Consider the following 23,560-nt stretch of genomic DNA (forward strand, 5'->3'; position numbering starts at 1 on the left):
CCTTGGACCTGTTGTTTTTTTTTCCTATGTGCAGGTACCCAAAATACTAAGTGCTTCATCTCTATGTGGTGGTATGAATACTTTGTATTTTGCTATGGCCATGAGAAATTTTTCTAGAGACCCACTTTGTACGTGGTCCTAACACTTGGGGGAAAATAGACTAATGTGTCTGGCCAGTCAACTACAGGTTTGTCAGTCTCCCCAGCCTCTCTTGAACTGCATATGCGTCCAAATCTGAATTCTTTACACTAAGAGAGGAAAACAAGACACTTTAGGAAAAAGATGACAGTTCATTATAAGACAACAAAAATATTAGCTTTTGAGTGACATTTAAATACGGGCCTGGGAACAACTTATTCATGTAGCTATTTACGGAAAATGATCATGCATGAGGCCCAACTACCTGAGTTAGATCAGATGCTATTACTGTTTACCCTAAATCCATACTGTGTAATGTTTGACTAGTTTTAACCCAGATTATTTATCAATAACCTCCCCTCCTGACCCTTGTTATGCTGTGCTTTCTTCCTTTATTCCAAGTATTACTCCCCATTTTTTTTTTTACCTTCAATAACCTTTGAAATTACATTAGGACTAAACATTCCAGGATTTAATTAATAATCAGGTTGATTACCTTGATGCCTGACATTTTTCTTCCACCAACATTAATTTTGACAATACTTAATACAAAGCCAAGGTTTCCCACCTCTCCTCATTCTTGTGATTGCCAAACAGTTCTCTCCATAAAAACCTTACCGAGGATTTCCCCACAAGAGTCAGTATAAACTTTCACTCAGCTTTAATTACAATTATGCATTTTATATTCAAACGGGGCCAAAGGCAAAACATCCATTCAGAAAAATTTGATTACAAGGCTGGTTAACTGAAAAAGAATTTTGTATCAGAAATATCTAGTATCACATGTATGCCTGTACTTACAAAGTAGAAAGATCTGGGAAGTAACCTACTGGTTAACAGGTTTTGACTCTTGGAGGGTGTTACATGAATAATTAGAAATGCCTCGAATCTTATGTTGGTCCAGAATCTATTTAAAAAATTAAAACCCAATATAATCCGTCTTGCTTTGTATGTTTTCTTTCCATGTCTGTAAAACGAAGCGCTTTTCCTGATCACCAGTTTTTCATAGGTCAAGTAAATCTCATGGCACTAGCCCTAGAAAAAGGAAAACATTTGAGATTTACAAGACTATCAACATCAGAAGAGCTTACGTAAATACTATTGTCCTCATAATGGTCTATCTCAGAAGCCAGATCCGTATAAGTTTTTTCAACAGAAATTCAGGTTCGGGATAGGATCATCATCGATAAGACCAAGGACACAATACTGACTGATTAATATCGCCACTTACAGAAACGGTTACACTTGAGGAACTTCCCAGCAAACTGGCCTCTTTCATTGCGCTGACAGCGACCCCTCACTGTTGGCAGAGAAAAAAGAAAACACACTATTGTGGAGTAGTAGGGCCACCCCACCAAGACTTATAACCTAACAGAACCCTCTAAAAGTTATAAAATCCAGGCAACAAAAATTACTTCATATCTGCACATTGGTCTTATCTCAGAAGCCGAATCCGCACATGCTTTTCTTCAGGTAATCAGCTTCGGGATAGGTTTCATCATGAATTAGACCATAATCCATTAAGCTATGTTACTGTGACATTCACCTTAAACCAAAGCAATGCTAAAAGACAAGTACTATATTAGAGAAATACTACAGTAGATCTTGAAAGCCACACAACTTACTTCATAATAAAGCTGCTAGTCAATGAGGTCCACAGCTTCATTAGTATTCATCAAGCCCCAGGATGCTGTTCAAGGGCAAAAAAAGTTTTCATTTAATCTACATATGGACCACACATATGCTGAAACAAAGTACTAGTCCAACACATACCTGGTAAGATTGTCAGGTTTTAGCTAAGTAATTTTCCAGCAAATGTTCTCTCCTATGTTTTGAAATTTTTCTTTGCATCTAATAAAAAAAAGCAAATTTCAAATGATGTACCACCTTCTATTCCTATAAATCAACAGGTTTACTTTCGAGTTTAAAAACTAAGCTCTCAACAATACCCACCTTAGCATCTCCAGGTAACAGTTCCGTTACACTGAAAGCCATCGTTCCTGCGGTGGATCAACCTATTTAAAATTAAGCATTCTAAGAGAACGCCACAGTGCAAGATTTTCAGTACTAAACCCTCCCTTTCACTAATCCGATCAGCGCATGGCGCCATCTGGGCACGCTACAACTCAGCCTCATTCACAGTCGGGAGCTACCCACGGAAATAAACATTCGATCCGGCGACGGGAGAAAGACTCGGTTCAGTAATAAAAGCCTCTTGCTGTTAATGTAAAAGTAACTTCCCGCCCCAAATCCTGGAAATGTAGTTGTTTTCCCGCCGCCGCCGCTCAGGCTCAGCCGGTCGGCTGCGCGGGCTCGGTACCCAGGCCGCGCACAGCTTCCGCGCCATCAGCAGCAGCCTCGGCTCGAAGGCTGCCCCCATCCGGACTCAGGGCACGTGGCGGTCGGGCTGCGTGTTTCCGACGTGCAGGCTTTCAACACACAGCAACGTTAACCTCAAATCTCTAAAACCGTTTCAAAGCCTGCAGCCCCCAACCCAAACCTACGCCACCCAGATTCGCCTAAATACTGGCCCGCGACGCCCACTCACCTACCGCCGAGCAGCAGCTCCCAAATCCCGACGTAAAAGACCGAGCGCTGCCGCCAGCAGTTCCCTATATAGCCTCTCCTGAGTCAGACCGAGGCCGCCCCTCCCTCTCGCGTCGATTGGACAAGGGAGAAGACGGGGGCGTGGCCGTCTCCTGACGCGTGAAAGCGAGAGCGCGCGGTGGCTCTTTGCTGTCGGGGCTCGTTCCGGGGCGTGGTGCGCGCGCCGCCCGCCGGCCGCGCGCCCGCCCAGTCCCCGGCGCGCGCCCGCTGGCGGCGCTGCGATCCCTCGCTTGCGAGGCTGGCTCTACGTGGCGCGGGAGTGGCGCCAGAATTCAAACTAACAGCCGCAGTTGGAGGCGAGGCTCCCGCTTGCCCGGAGCCAAGTCCGCCCCGGACGGGTTGGGCGGCTCGGGGCCGGGAGTGGACTTGAGTTAGGCAGCGCAGGGCGGCCTCGGTTTAGGACCCACTCGAGAAGGCGGGCTGGCGCCGGCCGGGAGTGAGCGACCCGCGGCCGCCGCACGCCCAGAAAGGGAAAGTAGATGGCAGACCTGTTCGGGTGAAAACACTCTGTGAAAGCGCTGCGACTCTCCTCCGGTCCGCAGGGAGAGTACCGCGCCCCTCCAGCTCCCGCGGCCGGTGCGCCCTGGGCGGCGTCCGGGCCCCGCGCCCCGCCCCCCTCCCCTTCCGTGGGCCGGGCGCTGCTCCTACACTCTGATCTGCACGTCCAATTCTTCCTGAGCCAGCAACCCCGAGAGGTAAATACTCCATTTGGCGAAGGAGAAAATTGAGGCCTAGGGCAGCCAAGTAATTTGCCTAAATTCACACAACTGAAAAGCTTTTCTGTTTTTAATTTCTTTGTACTAAGTTCATTATAATGAATGCAGGAGAAAGATTAATTTGAGAAATATCCCAGAATACTTTATCAAAACGACACTCAGAAAATTCAGAGGCAACGGTTTTATTAATTACTATGTGTGAGTAAATATATGTATATGCACGCGCACACAAGCACACATGACATTCGAACATTTCAGCATTTAAAAAAGTCTTCATAGCACTTATTCCTAATTCGTATTTAAATTTGTTTATTGTCCTCCTCGTGTAAGGAACACATAGTTTTGTGCACCATTATTTTTCTGCTTTAGAGCAATGCCTGGAATAAAGTAGGTTGTTAGAAACAATTGGTTGAATGAATGCATGCATATATGCGGTGGCTTTTTGGAAAATTAAAGCGAAGACCAACTTCCAGATTAAGAGATACTAGTGAAAAGCAACTATCTGTAACAGGAATCTAAGCGATGAAATATTCACTTGGCTGGGTAGTACGGTATTTTTGAATATCATTTTGTAATGTAGTGTAAATTTGCATATTGCTCATAGTAAAAAAACTAAAACAGTACAAAAAGATTAAAAAGCAGAGAAGTTCGTTTCCATATCACTGGAAATCTCTCCATTTTTAACAGTTTTTGAAACTTTTTATGCACATACAAATATATGTATATTTTCCCACATACAAATATGATCTATATACTTTTATTTTTTTTCTTCTTCCCCAAAGCCCCGGTATATAGCTGTATCTTCTGGTTGTAAGTCCTTCTAGTTCTGCTATGTGAGCTGCTGCCACAGCATGGCTACTGACAGACGAGTGGTGTGGTTCTATTCTGGGAACTAGGCTGGGCCACTGAAGCAGAGCACACCGAACTTTATCCAGTAGGACATCAGGGCTGGCTCTAGGATCTGTACACTTCTCTGCAACTTGCTTTGCTCTCTGTTAAATATCATAGACATCTTTCCATATCAGTACATATAGATGACCTTATTCTTCTTTATAGCTTGTACAGTGTTCAATTGGATGTATCGTAATTTTCTAATTTTTCACTATTTCAAACAGTGCCCAAGTGAATTAAAGCCATATCATAGTGAGCTTGTGAGAAGATCTGCAAGATCAATTTCTAGAAGTGAGTTGAAGGTTATGTGCACTTAAGTTTGTGATAGACATTGCTTAATTGTTCCCACTTTCCTTCTGCTCCCACAAAATGGTTGTGTTGTGGTTATATTTTGAAATGTTTTACTAATTGAAAAATATATATATGACTATTGTGGGATGGCAGTTATTACACAATTGAAATTGAAAACTGTTATTCTCTTTGTTGTCTTTCAATCGCTGTTTGCTGTACTGAAGACCATCACAATCATCTGGCCAAAAGCAGTATAAAACAATGATTCCCTACCTTGACTTATCAATTGAATTATTGGAGAGCTAAAAAGTATCAAATTTCTGGGCCCTGGAACGACTACAGCAGACTCTCCAGCAGTGAGACTCAGGAAACATTTCAAACAAGGATCTGGGGCAATGCTGTCCAACAGGAATATAACACGAACCACAGATGCAAGTTGCATATATAATTTTAAATATGCTAGTAGCCACATTTTTAAAAAAGTAAAAGGAATCAGATGAAATTAATTCTAATGCATTTTATTTAACCCAATATAATGAAAATATTTTCATTTCAACATATGATCAATGAAAGTTATTGAGATATTTTACATCTCTTTTTCTGGTACTCAGTTGTTGAAATCCAGTGTGTGTTTTACACTCACAGCACATCTCAATTTGTCCACATTTCAAGTGCTCCATGGCCACATGGCTAGTGGCTCCTGTATTGGACAGCATAGGTCTGGGGTGATTCACATATATGTAGAAGTCTGGGAACCACCGTGTTAGGGTAAGTGCAGTACTGCACACCTGACACATATTCCAATCTTTTTTAAAAAAACCTTTCATATTACTTTTGACTCATAAACTAATAACTCTAAGACATGCAATGTAAAGTGAAATGAATCCAGAGCCTGATTATTGATAACACTGCCCTCCAGTGAACGTGGGCGATGACTGTGAAGCTAGTACATAACTCATTCAGGACGTTTATCTCTTCAAGGAACAGAAAAACATACTGAGGGATGAAGCTGTCAGTCATTGTTCCCACACCTAGAACAGTCAAGCAAATTGCTACCAAATATTTGAAGTGATTTAAGAACAGACCATATAAAGGTCACAACTGAAATTAAAAGTGTCCTCGAAGAATTTAGCATACTGAAAATAAATTCTCATATTTTGTAGCAAACTTCCAGGTAAGATCATCATTTTAATCATTTTCTGGAAGAAATTGTTCACTGAGCCCCTAGTGCATGCATTGTGCTTCAGGGAAAGCTAATATGAATACACAAAAGTCCTTGCCTTTCCCAGAAGAGTTTATAGTTTAGTAAGAAGTGTCTATCCAACTTTAGACACTTCTGCTTTAAAAATTAGATAGTCATTAAAGACTTTTGGGTAAGATCATAATGTGAACCAAATAGTGTTTTAGGAAGGGTTTGGGAGGAAAGATTAAAAGCAGTGTTTAGAAATTAGTGTGATCATTTAGATAAGATATTGTGAGGGACACTACTATAATTTTGGCCATGGAAATGGAAGGCAGGACAGAGAACAACATAGGGTGAGAGCTTATGTGTTGTTAGGTTCTTGTATGCATTGGACCATGTAATCTTCAAAACAATCCTGGCATGTATTTTTAACCTTATATTAGAGATGAGGAAAGTGAGGCCTAGAGATCTCAGTTAACCAGCATTCCCAAACTCATAATCATGTCAGCAGGACATGATATTGCTGTGTCGAAGAAAGAAATAGTAGGATGTGTTGATGAACTGTGAGGGAAGAGAGGTAGTGGAGTGAAGCCTGGACAGCTACGAGAATGGCAGCTCCATTGACAGAAAAAGGGATGTCAGGAGTCACTGATTTGGGAGCAGGGAAAAGAAGATTCACTTTGGTTGTGTTAAATTGTGGGTGGAACATTCGGTTACATTCGTCCAGTGGACCATCAGAAATGTAGAAATGAAGTCCAAGAGAAAAGTCAGGCCTAGAGCAGAACCATTTGGCAAACCAATGTAGAGAGGCTGACTAAAGTCACATGCACAGATGAGTGTGGGGAGAAACAAAAAGAGCCAGCAACAGTGGCCTAGAATTAGTACCATAGTGTGTACAGATATCCTGCAGTAGACAACCTTTGAAAACATAGTCAATACACAGAAAGATCTGGTTAGGTCATGAATGTGTGAGAAAAAAGTTCACTATTAAGCTTTTGGTTAAATCATGGGAGAAATACACTACTTGATGCCACAGTTAGTGTAAGCATAATTAATTTATTCCAAAGCAGAAAAAAATTCAGTCCTCAAAGATAAGAATTATCTGGGCCAACCCTGGTCGCGTGGTGGTTAAGTTCAGTGCATTCCACTTCGGCAGCCCAGGTTCGGTTTCCGGGTGCGGACCTACACAACTCATCAGTGGCCATAATGTGGCGGCAGTTCACATACAAAATAGAGGAAGATTGGCCACAGATGTTAGCTCAGGGTGAATCTTCCTCAGAAAAAAAAAATCTGGTAAGGAGTTGATATCCAAAATGTGTAAAGAACTCATACAACTCAATAGTAAAAAATAGGCAGAGAATATGAACAGAAATTTTTCCAAAGAAGACATACAGATGGGCACCAGATACGTGAAAAGATGCTCAACATCACTAGTCATCAGGGAAATGCAAATCAAAACCACGAGGGATATTACCTCATACCTGTTAAAGTGGCTATTACCAAAAAGACAAGGCAAGGGTGTGGAGAAAAGGGAACCGTTGTGTGCTGTTGGTGGAAATGTAAATTGGTGCAGCCACTATGGAAAACAGTATGGAAATTCCTCAAAAATTTAAATATAGAACTACCGTATGATCCAGCAATTCCACTTCTGGGTATTTATCCAAAGAAAATGAAAACACTAACTTGAAAAGATGTATGCACCCCCATGTTCATTGCAGCATTATTTACAATAGCCAAGAAGTGGAAACAACCTAACTGTCCATTGACAAATGAATGGATAAAGAAAATGTGGTATATACATATTACTATATATATATATATATATATATATATATATAGTATTCAGCCATGAAAAATAATGATATCTTGTCATTTGCAACAACGTGGATGGACCTTGAGGGCATTATGCTAAGTGAAATATGTTAGAGAAAAACAAATATCATATCATCTCACTTATATGTGGAATCTAAAAAAACCCACCAAGTTCATGGATACAGAGAACAGATTGGTGGTTGGCAGAAGTGGGGAGAGAGGGGCGCAAAATGGAAGAAGAATGTCAAAAGGTACAAACTTCCAGTTATAAAATAAGTAAGTCCTGGGGATATAATGTACAGCATGGTGACTATAGTTAATAATACTATATTGCATATTTGAAAGTTGCTAGGAGAGTAAATCTTAAAATCATAACAAGAGAAATATTCTGTAACTGTGGTGATGGATGTTAACTAGGCTTTTTGTGGTGGTCATTTTGCAGCATATACAAATATCAAATCATTATGTTGTACACGTGAAACTAACATAATGTATGTCAATTATACCTCAATAAAAAATTAAAAAAATAAGAATTAAAGAATCTTACCTCTTAGTGTAATGTTCTTTTTTCCAATGTCTAAACTGAACTGATCAGTAGGTTTGATGGCAGAACAGACAACTGTGAACTGAAGAAAATTTTGTGAATACTCCATAAAATAATAAAGAGTTAAGTTCGTGAAACAGTAAAATTAAAGAGCTAAGTTAGGGGGAAAAATCATGTATATGCAGAAACATCAAGAGGCGGTTTGGTTCGTGAGTCTGAAGTTCAGAGGAGAGGTCAGGGCTTGAGTGTCATTGGCATGAGTAAGGTATTTAAAGCACGACACTGAGTGAGATCATCACGGAAAGAGTATAAATAAAGAGGAGAGAGCCTGTCACAGCCTTGGAGCATTGCAAACTGCACAGTTCCAGTAGAGAAGAAAGTGCCAGCAAAGGAGACCCCTTGAGAGGAAAACTGGAGAGTGTGATATCTCAGAAAGGAGCTGAAGAGTTTCAGGGAGAGATAGGTCAATTGGAGTAAATGCTTCTGAAAGGTCAACTAATATAACAGAGATGACCATTGGGTTTGGCAGCATGAAGATCACCAGTGATCTTGTAAACACAGTCTCTAGTGAATAACGATAATGGAAGCCCATTCGAAGAGGATTGAGGAGAAAGTGAGGTGAGAGGCAGAAATTGGTCAGTAACTGGAGAGGGTTGTAAGGTCAAGGGACTGCTTTTTAAATGGGAGATACTAGAGCATGTTGTATGTTCATGGGAGTGATTTTGGAGACGGGGGAGATTTGTGATGTTGGAAAAAAAGGCAAAAGTTATAAGGGCAAAATCCTTGAGAAGACAAGAGGAGATCTTCTCCAGAATACAAGTGGAAGTCTTTGATGGGAAGAGGGACACTTCATCTGTTTCATCAGTTAAAAGAGAAGACAGGTGTGAGAAAGGCAGTCATACACAGCCTGTTGACCCTTGCATAACTGCAGAAGAGCATGCCTTGGGCCTGGGACATTTTCCTACATGGAGATAAGGAGCTCTCACAGCCTGTGTTGGGTACATGAACTTGTTTGGGAGTACCTTTCCCTGTTCCAGGCTTGATGTGTGCTTCTTTGTTTTGCTTAAAGTGTGTACATCATATGGCACCTGGCCAGCCTCGCTGCTACATCTATTCCTGGTGGGAAGGGAATTGTGTCCCTCACCTGCAGCACAGGAGGGGTGCATGTAGACCATCTCCCTGTGTCAGCTTCAGGGCAAAATGTGGTGGCCATGAGGGCTGACACACCCTATTGAGACTGACCTTGCTATGTCTCTTCTCTGTGAGAGTAAAGTGTTGTTCCATCCATTGCCTGTGTGAGTCGTATCTTTCTTGGCAACTCTGAAATCTGCAAAATTCTGCAGTGGGTTGACATCTTGGTACTGCTGCTCCTGGCGGTGGGCAACAGGTGTCACTTGCTGGACAGTTTGTTGCAGCAAACAAGGTCATCAACAAAGTACACCATGGCATGGTGGAGATGCATGGGGTTCATCAGTCCACCATCCAGGCCTGGTGCCAGCTCCCTGGGGGGATGATGGGCTGACTAAACTGCTGGTCTGCCTCTGGCTGAATGAGGATAAATGAGGTGTAGACAATCTCCCTGTCAGCAAGGATAAACTGGTGTGATGGATGAGGGCAGAAATGCAAGAGGTGGACCTAAAAAACAATCGGAAAATTAACCTGGCTTCTGGCTACCTCACAGTCCCACACCATCCTCTAACTCCCACATGCCAGGGGTTGTAGATGACACCCGAGGGGAGTCAAAATCCCCTGTGTAGGAAGCTCCACCTGATCTGGGTTACTTAAAAGTCCCAAGTAAAACCTGTTTTCACTCAACACAAAACGACTGATAGTGTTGCTGAAAACATAACTGATGAAATGAGGTCCTTCTCTGAGAATGAAATATGTAAACTGAAAGATACATGTGGGCAGAAACCAGGGCAGTCTCATGCAGCTTGTTTGGTGTGCCCATTTGATAAGGAGGCCTTGCAGACCCAAATGTCTCAAGCTAAGTGGCAAGTCTAGAGAAGCTAACCACTGACGCCCGGCTGCATTGTGTTTTTGCCCCCAGGAAACAGGGGCAGACAGTGATAAGCCCATGTCACTCTTGATTTGGATTACAGAGTTTGAGAACAGTATTCACAACAACAAGGACTTCCCTAAGCCTAAGAGCCCCTGGAAAACATCATAAAGCCATAACTGCGTTTCAGTTAAAAGCCATAGATACCTGACTATATGACCCTTCCCCTGGGGACGTAGATGATGCAGTGGAAACCTTCAAGTGACAGGCATCTCCCCAGTGGAAGACTCCATTTTCTCTAATGTTGTCCCCTAAAATGACTGTGGGAGAAGTAATGGAAAAGCTCTGCTGATACGTCCTCTTTGGGATAAAAACAATAAAATAGTTTCAATGGTTTCCAAAAACTTGGGCTGGACAGATAGAAAACCAACAAGGGGAAGCCACATCCAGAGCCAAAAAGGGAATCCAAAGGATGACAGACAGGAAAAAAAGGAAAAGAACAGGGTCAATGCACAAAGCGATATGGTTTTGGTTGTTAAAATTGGATAGACAAAATGAAAATTGGTGAAATCCCTGCAGAAGACTCCACCAATGCTGTTGGGTAGAGAGAGGGCCCTCTAAATTAAAGATTAAGTCTCTAATCCCATGTTCCCATTGTGAAGGCCTGGCTGGTACAGAATGACTCAGACCTCCAAGCCATCCAAGACAAACAAGAGTCACTGAACTCACTAGCTAAGATGGTGATGGACAACAGAATAATCCCAATGATCCGCTGGTGGAACTGCATGGTCTTTGTGTTATTGCCAACACCTTTCGTTGTGTATATATCAATAATTCAGGGAAGGTTAAAACTGAGCTGGAGAAGATCCATGCTCAGGCAGGATAGTTATGAGCTGTATACCTGCAGTCCCCCTTAGACTCATTTTTAAAAACTCTTTAGTTGGCTTAATCCAGGCACTTAGGGTTCATGCTTAGGGACAATCCTTGAGGGAGGCCTGATCTTTCTGGGTCTGGTTCTCCTAGTGACTCTGATCAATACTGTCTCAAAATGACAGGGAGGGTTTGCAAGTGAACTACATCCATACAGATTGTTCAGGGGCTCCATTGGACCCAGTTCCATCTCCAGATTTGGAGCAGATGTTGGTCTTACCATATTTGATATGCTTTATCTGCTATTCCAGTGTCTCAGCAAGGGTCAAGTCTGGGTTATTGGGAAAGGCAGTCATGCACAGCCTGCTGGCCCTTGCGTGGCTGCATAACAGTGTGCCTTGGACCTGGAACATTTTCTTACATGGAGGTAAGGAGCCCTCATAGCCTATACTGGGCATACGGACTTGTTTGGGAATATCTTTCCCTGTTCCAGGTTTAATAATATGTACTTATTTGTTCTTCTTAAAGCTTGTGTATTGTACAGCACCTGGCCAAGCCCGCTGCTATATCTGTTCCTGGGTGGGGAGAGAAGGGAATCCTTCACTTGAAGCATAGGAGGGGTGCGTGTTCCTACATCAGCTCTGGGGAAAGATGAGCTGGCCATGGGGACTGACACTCCCTATTGAGGCTGATCTTGCTCCGTCTCTTCTCTGTGTGAGTAAAGCATTGTTCCATCCAATGCTTGTGTGAGTGATGTCTCTCTTGGTGACCCTGACAACTGCAAACCATGCAGTTGGTTGACATCCTGGGACTGATGCTCCTGATGGTAAGCAACAGATGCCACTTGCTTGATAGCAGGAAGTATAGGTAGAGATAATGGAGGTCCTGACTTATTGTTTGTATTTTCTCAAATAATTATGTGGCAAAGTCATCAACCGAGAAATGGAAAATTGGGAGGTATAAGAGGTTTAGAGAGAAATGATATGTGAAATTGTCAGTATGCAGAGTAGAAAAGCAGGCAGACGAGGGAAGTAAAGTAGGATTGGTTGGCAACGTGAAGTGCCCATAAGATTTATGGCCATAAATTTATTGTGAGTGAAGTTGTAAGCTTTCTTTTCCTAGAAATATTCACACACTTGGGTGCAGGTGTGGTTTAGCTGGGACTACTTAGGGTTAAAGCTTTGTCTGGGAGATAATGAAAGAAGAAAGCACTGAGAGAGTTGAGGGTGTTTGCAAGGAAATGATTTGAACAATGAACAAAGAAGTGTAAATTGGGTAAGGGGATGATTTGTAGTGAGAAAGTGATGGTGTCCACCCACTGGAGGTTTCATTAAGGCCAAAGAAGAGCTGCAGGGGGAAGACTAGAAATGTTAGAACTGGCAGGGTTAGAAAATAGGGTTCTGGAATTTGAGATGTTGGAGGTAGCATAGTTGTTGGTAAAGACTGAGTCAATAGTGTTACTGTGGGAGTGCATAATTGAGGTGGAAGGATGAAAAGATCGTTGGAGGCAAGGAGGTTGAGGAACTGAGAGTCTAAGATGTTAGGTGTATCATCACTGTAGATGACGGCAAAATTATAATTGGGAATAAAGACCGTGAAACAAGTGCTAGAGTCATCAGTGAATGAGGGGGTATGATCCAGGGGTTTGAAAGATGAAAGTAACAAGGAGAAGAAGCCAGTGTTAAAATCTGCTGGCCTACTTCAAAGATTATGGGGCTTTTGTAGGAAAGGCAGTGCCGGGGTAGGGAGGGGGTAAGATTTGGAAGCTACAATCAAGAGCAAGGGGAACACCCCTCTACCTCCAGGCCTGAGTTCCATGGGTGGTTCCGTTTGGGACTTTTAAAGTTGAAATGTCTGGAGACATTCAGTACAAGATACCAAGCATGCAATTGAATATACAAGCTTAGAATTTGGGAGAAGGTGAAGGATGGAGGTATGCATTTGGCATTTGTACTAGAAATTTATCATTTTTGGCCACCTCACATTCACAGAGATCCCCCTTCTCCAAGTTCTCTTGCTTTTTTTGTGTATCTATCCTTCGTTTGCTCTCAGCTCTTGTTATTTGGATGCAGTTACTGCTCTGTCAGCACTAGGGTAGGGCTGGTTGGCTTAACCATTCAACAAATCCTACCACCTGGCTACAGTGATGGGTTTGCAGGTGCACACCACTCAGTTTGAGCCAATGAAAGTCAGACTTGACTTTTGTCCAACTGTTGGGAAAAAGAAGCTTTCTCTTTCTTACTGCGTATTGAACACAGAGGATGTGAAATCTTAGAGTGCTGCCACCATCTTTTGACCACAAGAGGAGAGCCTACCTGTTATTGAAGTCAACACACAGAGGGGAAGAGAGAAGAGCTGAGTTGAGAGGCAGAGAGAATTGGGTTGTAGGGATACTATTTGAACAGGAGTGATTCCTGTGGCACTAGAGTGTAACCAGTCCTTAGTAGAAATCAGGTCATGTTCAGTTATCTACTGCTGCATAATAAGCCACCTCAAACTTAGTGCCTTAAAACAAAAACAATTATTATTTCTCAGATTCTACGGGTTAATTGGACAGTTTTTCTGACTGGGGCTTACTCATGCTGAGACATTGAGTTAACAGATCTCCTGGGGGTGTGACTCAGCTGGGACAACTGGGCCTCTCTTTCCACACGGTATTTCATTCTAGGCTTCTTCGCAGCATAGAAATATCTGGACAGTATTAAGATCATCTATTAAGCATCTGCTTATATCATGTATGCATAGGTTCCATTGTTCATATCAAGTCATATGGCCACGCCTAGAGACAATATGGAAGGCGGATACACAAGGGTGTGGATACTGAGAGGTGTGAATACTGAGAGGTGTGATTCATCAGGGCCATTACTATAATGATCTATGACAACCTGCTTCTACTAATTCTTAGAACGTTTGAAATTCATCTATGGACCAAACGGGTATATCAACCTCACTTTACCTCATTAAAAAAAAATCTATTATGCCAACTATCTTACCTTTCCTGCTCTAGATCCACTCTTCAACCTTCTCCATCTTGCTTTGTGCTCTGGGAAGCTGACTTCAGTGGATTCCATCAATGAAATCCCTTTCCTCTGGCTTCCCATTGATTTGGGCCAATAGGGAATCCTAGCAAGAGATCAGAGGGAGGAGAGAGTTGCTGTTGGCCTCCACTGAGGGGATAGCTTATGTTAAGGTCACCACTTCACTCCGTCTTTCTTTCCTTGCCCCTTCAGATCGAAGGGTAGTAAAGCTTAACTAGGGCTAGGATACTATTCTATCCTTTTGGTTTTCCTACACATTGTCCACCCTATAAATAACCTTTTTCTTGAACTTTTCTCAAATTATCCATATGTTTCCTGTTGGGACCCTGAATAACATTTACCTGTAAACTCCTGTTTTAATGAACTAGGATTAAGTGCACTTAAAAGTACATATGCACTCATATACATAATAGTGAATATCCTTGTCTTGTCAACCAGGCCAAAGTGATTTAATCTTTTGGTTTCTATAACCAGCTTGACCTGATGACTATGATATTTTTTCAGTCCATCATCCAAGGTTATGCACCATTGTCTAAACGAAAGCTGTCTTTCAGTCCATCCTTGGGCAGCACCTTACAACTGCCCATTCTACTGCAGCTTCTCACAAGTAAACTGCAGGCAGTATTAAGTAAGATGTTCAGATAATTCTTAAGCACTGTTTAGAAAGGCTGCAAGCAAAAGATTGCCTAGAAACTGGCTGGGAATGCTTATAATGACTGAATTCTGTAACTTGTCAGTAAATTTATACAATTGCTGTTAGCTATCATTTTATAATAACTTCAGGGACATAAATTCTAGAATCCTAAATCCTCAAAGTAAGGTTTGTAAACCGATGTTGTCTCAACACTTTCACCCTTTAGCTTTACAATGCACAACGATGTGTCATGTGTTTTAAACTCAGGTTTTAGGAAATTTCATAATTCTCTAAATGACAAACAGCTAGACGATAAGCAGCTATTACAGATTTCTTAAGATATTTCAAGAGGTTGAAATCATGGCCAGAGTTTTGCATATTGTTAAAGTAATTTTCCAATGCACTGCAAAATTTTGCCAGTTATTTTTGATCATACATCCAATGTGATGACTGGTTATATTTTATAAGTACTTCAGCTATTAAGGATCAAATATCATGAATGGTTGAGTAGTTTCTTTAAAACAATTGAAGTGGAGCTGGGAATGGGCTACAGTGTGTGGCTTCCTAGATGCACACTTTTACTTTGCTTTTGTCACACTGGTACCTTCTTGTGATATTCTGGGTGGTTTCTGTCAGGTGTATGGAGGAGCCTGAAATTCGTGTACTGTTGCAAGGCCATGGATCAGAAGCCCTTTAGCTCAGAAATGTTATTTAATGGCCTGTCATAAAGAGAATTTTCCCAGCTCACATTGTGTGAGTAATCAGAGCCTGTCAACTTTGTGAAATGATTGTATAATGAGGGTTTTGAAATGGAAGGAAATTCTGAGTTTATTTCTGGGAGATATTTATATACACGAATAGAAAATGAAAGATAACTTTTTCAGAAAGGCACATTGGAAATCAACTTATTTGGAAAGAGTTTAATTAAATTCAAATATTCATTAACCATGATATACATTATGGATAGACCTTATGTACATGCTGTGTGCTTTGAAGATAGACATCAAGCATCAGCTATAATTTATACTTTTGTGGCTATTAGAAAACCCTCATGAGTTAAAATAGACTAAAGACGCAACAACCAAATGCAGTGAGTGAAACTTGATAAATTCTGGTTGAAAAACAACAGTTTAAAAGACATTTTTTTGACACTTGAGAAATTTGATTTTGGACTGGATGTTATATAGTATTAGTGTATTGTAACTTTCTTAAATGTGTTAACGTTATTGTTTATAGAGGAGAATCTCCTAATTCTTAGAATATACATGCCGAAATATTTAGAGGTGGAGGTTCATGATATCCACACGTCACTTTCATATGGGTCAGACAAATATTCACACATATATATTTCACATATTTGCTTTGTTTCTGTGTATAATGTATGGCAAATGGTTCAGCAGTATGTATATGAGATACATATGTGTGTGTGTACACATACTGACATATATGTATGTATTTTTATAATATTCTCTCCTTCCCCTCCTACACACGTGATATATTATTGACAATTATTAAATCTAGTTGGTGTATATAAGGTTATTCACTGATTAGACTTTCAATTTTCCTATGTCTTTAAAATGTTTCTATACGTTTAGAAGTGGTGGGGCCTGGGGTGCAGAGAGGAAACCCTGTGGGGGGTGGCGATCCCTGTGGTAGGGTATGACAGAGACAGTTATTTGTCTCCCAACATCTATATTCTCTTTCTTCTTCCTTCGTATTCCGTAGTAAGAGAACTCTGAATTTATTTGGGGTGGCAAGGTGCCCAGCCAAATTACAGTTCCTACCTTCTCTTGAATCTGAGTGTGGCCATGTGATTAAATTCTGGCCAGTGAGATTTAAATGGAGGTTGTTGGGCAGCATTTGGGGTAAGATATCTTAAAATGGAGAGTGGTCACCTTTTATCCCTCAGTCTTTCCTGCCCTTCTTCCTGCTGCCTGGACTGTAGACATGAGTAGAGCTCCAGAAAACATCTAGAGCCATGAGGTGACTGTGAGGATGCAAGCTGTGTGCCAGGATAGTGCAGCAGAAAGATAGAAACGTGGGTTTCTGATGACTGTTGTCTTAGCCTGTTCAGACTGATGTGACAAAATGCTAGAGACTGAATGGCTTATAAACAACAAGCCTTTACTTCTCACTGTTCTGGAGGCTGGGAAGTCCAAGAACAAGTTGCCAGCAGATTCTGTGTCTGGAGAGAGCCCACTTCCTGGTTCATGGTCAGCATCTTTTCGCCCTATCCTCACCTGGCAGAAGTGGCAAGGGAGCTTTCTTGGGCCTCTTTTATAAAGGCGGTAATCCCATTCATGAAGGCTCTGCCCTCATGGCCTAATCACCTTGCGAAGGCCCCATCTCCTAATACCACCCCATTGGTGGTTAGGCTTCAACACATGAATTTTACTGCACTCAAACATTCAGACCATATCAACCATGTATCTACTATACCAGCTCTGGGCTGTTCAACTCTGGTTTCTGCTATGTGTGAGAGAAATAAGCTCTATTTTGTTTAAGGCATTCTTTTTTTTTTGTTGTGGAAGATCAGCCCTGACCTAACATCTGCCACCAATCCTCCTCTTTATGCTGAGGAAGATTGGCCCTGAGCTAACATCCATGCCCATCTTCCTCTACTTTATATGTGGGACTCCTGCTACAGCATGGCTTGACAAGCAGTGCTAGGTCCGCACGCGGGATCCAAACTGGTGAACCCCGGCCACCAGAGCAGAACCTGTGAACTTAACCGCTGTGCCACAGGGCCAGCCCCGGCATTCTTAATTAGAGGTTCCTCATATGTAACTAAAGCTAATCCTAACTGACACAAAGGGAGATAACACTGATAAGATAAAGATGTTCTAGACATACGTATAATTCCGATGAGAATTAGGAAATCTGCTTGAGCAAATCTGAAATCTGGATTGAAAAACTAGAGAACGATAGTATAAGCTATAAGTTTTTGGCAGTTCAGGGAAGCCATGTGGAGATGTTTCTTAGAGTATTTTATACATTAAGAGCCAGTCTACTGACCTTTATTCAGTTAGAAAGAAGAAATGGGATAATGCCAGTGCAGATCCCCCTGTATTTTTTAATAGTCAAGTTTTTGTTGGGAACTTAGTTGAGGCTACTTTGGCTCATTATACCAGAAGAGGATCTTTCAAATATCATTTAGGGGCCACCTTGGTGAGTACAGTGGCTTAGTTTCATTTCCTCTGACTGCTAGTTTCTAGATGCTGAGAAGGAGAAGAGAGGGTCAAGTAAGCTTTTGGTAAAAGAGTAAAGAGGGAGAGAATTATCTTTGTTGTTCCAGTCTGTGATTCCTTGACTGCTTTCTTGCCCTCTGTCTTCAGTTTTAGGAAAAATTGAATGCCTTCACACAAGGTAACTGTTTATAAGATACATCCTTTTAAAATCAGCTTTCAGATTTTTGCACTATTCGAAAGAACTTCCCATTTCTCATCCTTTAAATTTTTGCACTAGAACCTTAAGTATAGATGTATATCTTGCTTTTAAATGTCTGCAATAACATCTTTTCCTCTGTTTGGTATGTCTTTAAGTGATCACCAAAATGGACTCTCAAGTATTTACCGCTGAAGATCTTTTACATAGATGAATGGAGGTTGCCCTCCAGTCAGGGAATAGATGACGTGATGGCTAATTTTATGTGAAAACTTGGCTGGGCCACAGTGCCCAGATATTTGGTCATAGGTTATTCTAGATGTCTCTGTGAAAGTGTGTTTTGGATGAGATTAACATTTAAATTGGCATATTTTGAGTAAAGCAGATTACCCTTCTAATGTGAGTAGGTCTCATGCAAGCAGTTGAACGCCTTGATATAACAAAAACTGACCTCTCTTGAGCAAGAACGAATTCTGCCAGCAGACTCTTTTTAGGCTCAAACTGCAACTCCTTTGGGTCTCCAGCCTGCTGGCCTACCTGCAGATTTTGGACTTGCCAGCCTCCATAATTCCTGCCAATTCCTTGAAATAAATCTCTCTCTCTCTCAATACAGATTTAGATATCCGTTTATATAGATATCTAAATATAGACATCTGGATAGATCTACATCTAGAAATACATGCTGTTGGTTCTGTTTCTCTGGAGAACCATGACTAATGCATACGATTTATTTGATTTTTATTTGCTATTCTTTCTTTAATTTCTTATTGCTATTGGGACATTTGCCTTTTATTCATAATTGTTTCAAAACTCTGCCATCTCTGGTGTTGTGTTCATACGGAACTCTTCTAGCTTCTTTTGTCTAAATGTCTGAGATGGTTATGAATTTTAGTCCAAAATATTGGCATGCAGAGGGTGTCACATTCCTTAATTTCTCTAAGAATTAAATCTGCTCTAAGCCTCCACGTGTAACATGTCAATCATCTCTGGGATCTCCTTCCCCATTCTGTTAGTTTATACAAGAATGTCAGTCTTATGAGAACACTAGCAGAGGGTCTAGTTTGTTAATCCAAGGTGGTTGTCTGCATCGCTGCGATTTCTTCTGCTACTTGATGCAGCTTTTCTGAAGCTGGCCCTCTAGTTTAAGTCACATATTCTTCTTTGAGACAAGTCAGGTGCCACTCACAGTGACCATAGATTTTCTTGAAAAGAAGTTTACTGTTGCTCTCAGCATTGTGCTGCTTGGTGTCTATCTTCTTCTGTAGGCATCCCATCGCAGTTATTCCGCATGCAGTCGTTCGTTCATGTGGGGCCGGCTCTCTTCCATGTTTAATCTCACTTCCAGACCTCGACACTTCCACTTGCCTTAGAGGATCTCCTCCACTCCTCTGATTTGCTTAATACTGTCTCACTCACTCAAAGCATTAGTCTCCATGTCTCCCTCTCGGAGAAGACTAGCTTTTTAGAAAAGTCTGAGTTGAGGTTGTTTCCTAGAAGCAAAAGTCTTTATGACAAGTGAAACCAAATGTTTGGCTAACTGCCTAGATTAGATGAGGGAAAAATATCTTCAGCTGAGGGAGCAAATTAATATATCAGTGCATTATCCTGTCGTGTCATTGCACAATATTATGTTTCCTCATCATTTTTTCCTTTGCTTTTATATAGACCCCTGTGTCATTATTTTTCATGATTTCCTCCTTAGAATCCTAATTTTTCACTGATGGAATACGTACTTTTGTTAAGTATGAAATTTGACAGCTATGACACTTTGAGTACATGATGTTTCAGATCTTGTCTATTCCCCATTTCAGTTTGTGTTTGATACTGAATGTTTCTAATTCTTCAGCAAATATTTCTTTGTTAAATTTCACTTCTGATTTCTTTTTTGACCTCTTCTTCTGTGTGTGCAATTCTGTTTCCAACTCTTATCTTTGATCTTTACCTTTGGTGGTTTGTTTCAGTGACAATGGTTATGGAGATGCTTGAGAAGTTATTTTTATGTCATTTACCATTCAATCAATCTGGTTCTATCTAAGCCTTATTCCTGGGGTGACTCAGGTAAGATTTCCAGCCACAAAGGGCTGTCCCAAGGGTGGGGCCTCAGGAGGATGGGCTGGATCAGCTTTTCATGGAGCAGCTGGAAACTTCTCAGTTCAAGAGGTAGTTGGAGCAGGGGGAATCCAGCAGTCAGTACCAGTGGAAGAATGTCAAGCATCAGCTCCAAGGAGCAAGTTCTAAGCTATAAGCAATAAATGATATAAAGATTCAAGAACCAAACTGCCCAGGGCACTTTACTCTCTGGCTCCAAGGATGCCTCTTTTCCCTGGTTAAGATGATTTCTTTGCTACTTTCTCTTCCTTTACCTATCTCTTAAATGGAGGTGTTACTCATGGTTCTGTTTGTGGTTCTCTTCTCTTCTCATTCTATTCATTCCCTCTGAGTGGTTTAATTCATTGGGTATCTGCTATGAGCCAGGCACTGTTCTAGGAGCAGGGCTTATAGCAGTGAATAGGTCAGACATGTCCTTGCTTGCGTAGAGCTTTTGTTCTGGTGGAAAACACAGTCAGAAAAAGTAAATAATTAAGCAATGTAATTTCTGATAATGATAAGTACTGGAAGAATATAAAACAGGATGCTGTAATTAATAGAGAATGGATTCTACAGAGCAGAGGGGCCCTCCACGCAAAATATGGGGTGAGATTGCTCCAAACAAAGGAAACAGTTGATGTGACGTCCCTAGACAGAGGGAATAGTTAGTGTAAAATAATCAGTTGGCATAATCAGGGAACAAGAAGAAAGCCACTGTGACTGGAGAGAGCAGAGAATGGAAGGCGATGAGATTGGAAGGAAAGAATTTTGATTTTGTATTGAATGTGATGGAAAGCCACTGGAGGGTTTACACCTAAAATATGATTTACACCTAAAAAATTAGTTTTTTGTTTATTTTTAATCTTTTTATGCCCAACATATTGTAGACAGAAAACTGTATAAAACCAATGTATACATTAATGAATTATTAAAAGTTCAACATCCTTGTAACTCCCGTTTAAGTCAAGATACAGAATTTTGCCAGCCACCCCAGATGCTCAAAGTGCATCATCTTAATCATAAGATTACTACTCTGAATTTTACTGCAATCAATTCCTTGCTTTTCATTATAATTTTGTCATCCCTAAACATCATTGTTCTCTCTTTTAAGTCTCTACTCTGTTTCTTTTTATCTTTCCTCTCATGTTTTATTTGTTGAGGAAATTGAGTCATTTGACTTACATGGTTTCTTAGTCTTGATTTTGTGGATTGTATCCTCATATTATATTTTAACACACTCCTCAGTCTTTTGTATTTCCACTACATTGTGTCTAGGGTCTTATTCAGATTCAATAGGTACATAATGTCTGATTGTCTCTCTTTCATGATGCTAGCTGACATTGAAACTCAATGCCTAAATCCATTAATTTTTTAGGAATTATATAATTGTGATCTCCAAATCTCCTTTTCACACCAAGAAGAATACTAGTTCTCAAGAATATTGGGGATGACATAATTATAATATCACATAATTACTTGTTTGTTTTATTCCACATTGTATGCACAATAGTCTCAGAGAAACACTACCAATACTACTACCATTCCTGTGATTGCTGAAAACATTTAAACTATTTTTGTGTATGTTCTCCTCATTTCCTCACCTTTAAGAAATAGGTGTATAGTACAGTTGCACTGTATCAATATTGTAAATGCACAAACCACTATACACTATATTCTCTTTATAATCCTCATCTAATCTTTGTTCTACAAGTAAATAAATATTTAGTGTTTACCAATAGTTCTTACATCAATGTTTCTCTACTCATTATGCTATCTGAAGCTCATTCCCTGGTAGATTTGACAGGAATGTCTCATGTGAACAATATTCTGTGACTTCTTACTTATGGATAACAGTTTACTTGTGGTACTTTTTTTCTTGGTGAGGAAAGTTGGCCCTGAGCTAACACTTGTTGCCAATCTTCCTCTTTAAAAAAAAATTTTTTTGTTTTTTATTTTGAGTTCATAATAGTTTACATCAATGTAAGATTTCAGTTGTACATTATTTCTTGACTGTCACCACGGAAGTGCTCCCCTTCACCCCCTGTGCCCACTCCCACCCCCCCTTCCCCTGGTAACCACTGAACTGTTTTTTTAATCCACATGTTTGTTTATATTCCGCATATGAGTGAAACCATCTGGTGTTTTTCTGTCTCAGTCTGGCTTATTTCGCTTAGCATAATTTCCTCCAGGTCCTTCCATGTTGTTGCAAATGGGATAACTTTGTCTTTTTTTCTGACTGAGTAGTATTCCATTGTATGTATATACCACATCGTCTTTATCCAATCATCAGTCGATGGGCACTTGGATTGTTTCCATGTCTTGGCTATTGTGAATAGTGCTGCAATGAGCATAGGGGTGCATACGTTACTTTGGATTGTTGATTTCAAATTGTTTGGGTAGATACCCAGTAGTGGGGTAGCTGGGTCATATGGTAGTTCTATTTTTAGTTTTTTGAGGAATCTCCATACTGTTTTCCATAGTGGCTGCACCAGTTTGCATTCCCACCAGCAGCGTATGAGAGTTCCCTTTTCTCCACACTCTCTCCAACATTTGTTATTTTTAATCTTAGTGATTATATCCATTTTAACAGGCGTAAAATGGTACCTTAGTGTAGTTTTGATTTGCATTTTCCTGGTGATTAGTGATGTTGAACATCTTTTCATGTGTTTATTGGCCATCTGAATATTATCTTCTATGGAAAAATGTCTGTTTATCCACTCTGCCCATTTTTTGGTCAGGTTGTTTGTTTTTTTATTGTTCAGTTGTGTGAGTTCCTTAAATATTATGGAGATTAACCCCTTGTCAGATATATGATTTGCAAATATTTTCTCCCAATTGGTGGGTTGTCTCTTTGTTTTGATTCTAGTTTCTTATGCCTTGCAGAAGCTCTTTAGTCTGATGAACTCCCACTTGTTTATTTTTTCTTTTGTTTCCCTTGTCTGAGAGGACATGGTATTCGAAAAGATCCTTTTCAGTTTAATGTCAAAGAGTGTACTACTTATATTATCTCCCAGGAGTTTTCTGGTCTCAGGATTTATGTTCAAGTCTTTGATCCATTTTGAGTTTATTTTTGTGTATGGTATGAGAGAGTGGTCTACCTTCATTCTTTTGCCTGTGGCTGTCCAGTTTTCCCAACACCATTTATTGAAGAGACTATCTTTTCTCCATTGCATGTTCTTGGCACTTTCGTCGAAGATTAGCTGTCTGTGGATGTGCAGTTTTATTTCTGGGCTTTCAGTTCTGTTCCATTGATCTGTGTGCCTGTTTTTGTACCAGCACCATGCCGTTTTGATCACTATGGCTGTGTAGTACATTTTGAAGTCAGGGATGGTGATACCTTCAGCTTTATTCTTTTTTCTCAGGAT

General features: G+C 40.7%; 2 long non-coding RNA genes and 2 other non-coding genes across 5 annotated transcripts in view; 1 reads left to right on the forward strand and 3 right to left on the reverse strand.

The window, feature by feature from the left end:
- Positions 1-782: 782 nt before the first annotated feature.
- Positions 783-2,797, reverse strand: LOC102150734 (uncharacterized). Of its 2 annotated transcripts, none has more exons than XR_011422073.1 (6): positions 2,691-2,797; positions 2,092-2,153; positions 1,912-1,989; positions 1,764-1,828; positions 1,370-1,438; positions 783-1,173 (listed from the first exon to the last, which is right to left on the reverse strand). It is a non-coding gene; the product is annotated as an uncharacterized lncRNA (long non-coding RNA). The 2 variants fall into 2 exon arrangements; XR_011422072.1 differs by having other exon boundaries at positions 2,687-2,771.
- Positions 1,258-1,327, reverse strand: LOC111775528 (small nucleolar RNA SNORD50). Its single transcript, XR_002811235.1, has one exon. It is a non-coding gene; the product is annotated as a small nucleolar RNA SNORD50 (small nucleolar RNA).
- Positions 1,576-1,645, reverse strand: LOC111775529 (small nucleolar RNA SNORD50). The gene has a single exon (XR_002811236.1). It is a non-coding gene; the product is annotated as a small nucleolar RNA SNORD50 (small nucleolar RNA).
- Positions 2,798-2,891: 94 nt separating the features above from the next.
- LOC102150761 (uncharacterized) overlaps positions 2,892-23,560 on the forward strand; it is an 83,324-nt gene continuing 62,655 nt past the window's right edge. Inside the window, exons 1-2 of the long non-coding RNA XR_287898.4 lie at positions 2,892-3,440; positions 4,577-4,643. This is a non-coding gene — a long non-coding RNA (uncharacterized lncRNA). The remainder of the gene's footprint in view (positions 3,441-4,576; positions 4,644-23,560) is intronic.

Source organism: Equus caballus, chromosome 10, assembly GCF_041296265.1.
Source record: "Equus caballus isolate H_3958 breed thoroughbred chromosome 10, TB-T2T, whole genome shotgun sequence".
Classification (NCBI taxonomy): Eukaryota; Metazoa; Chordata; class Mammalia; order Perissodactyla; family Equidae; genus Equus; species Equus caballus.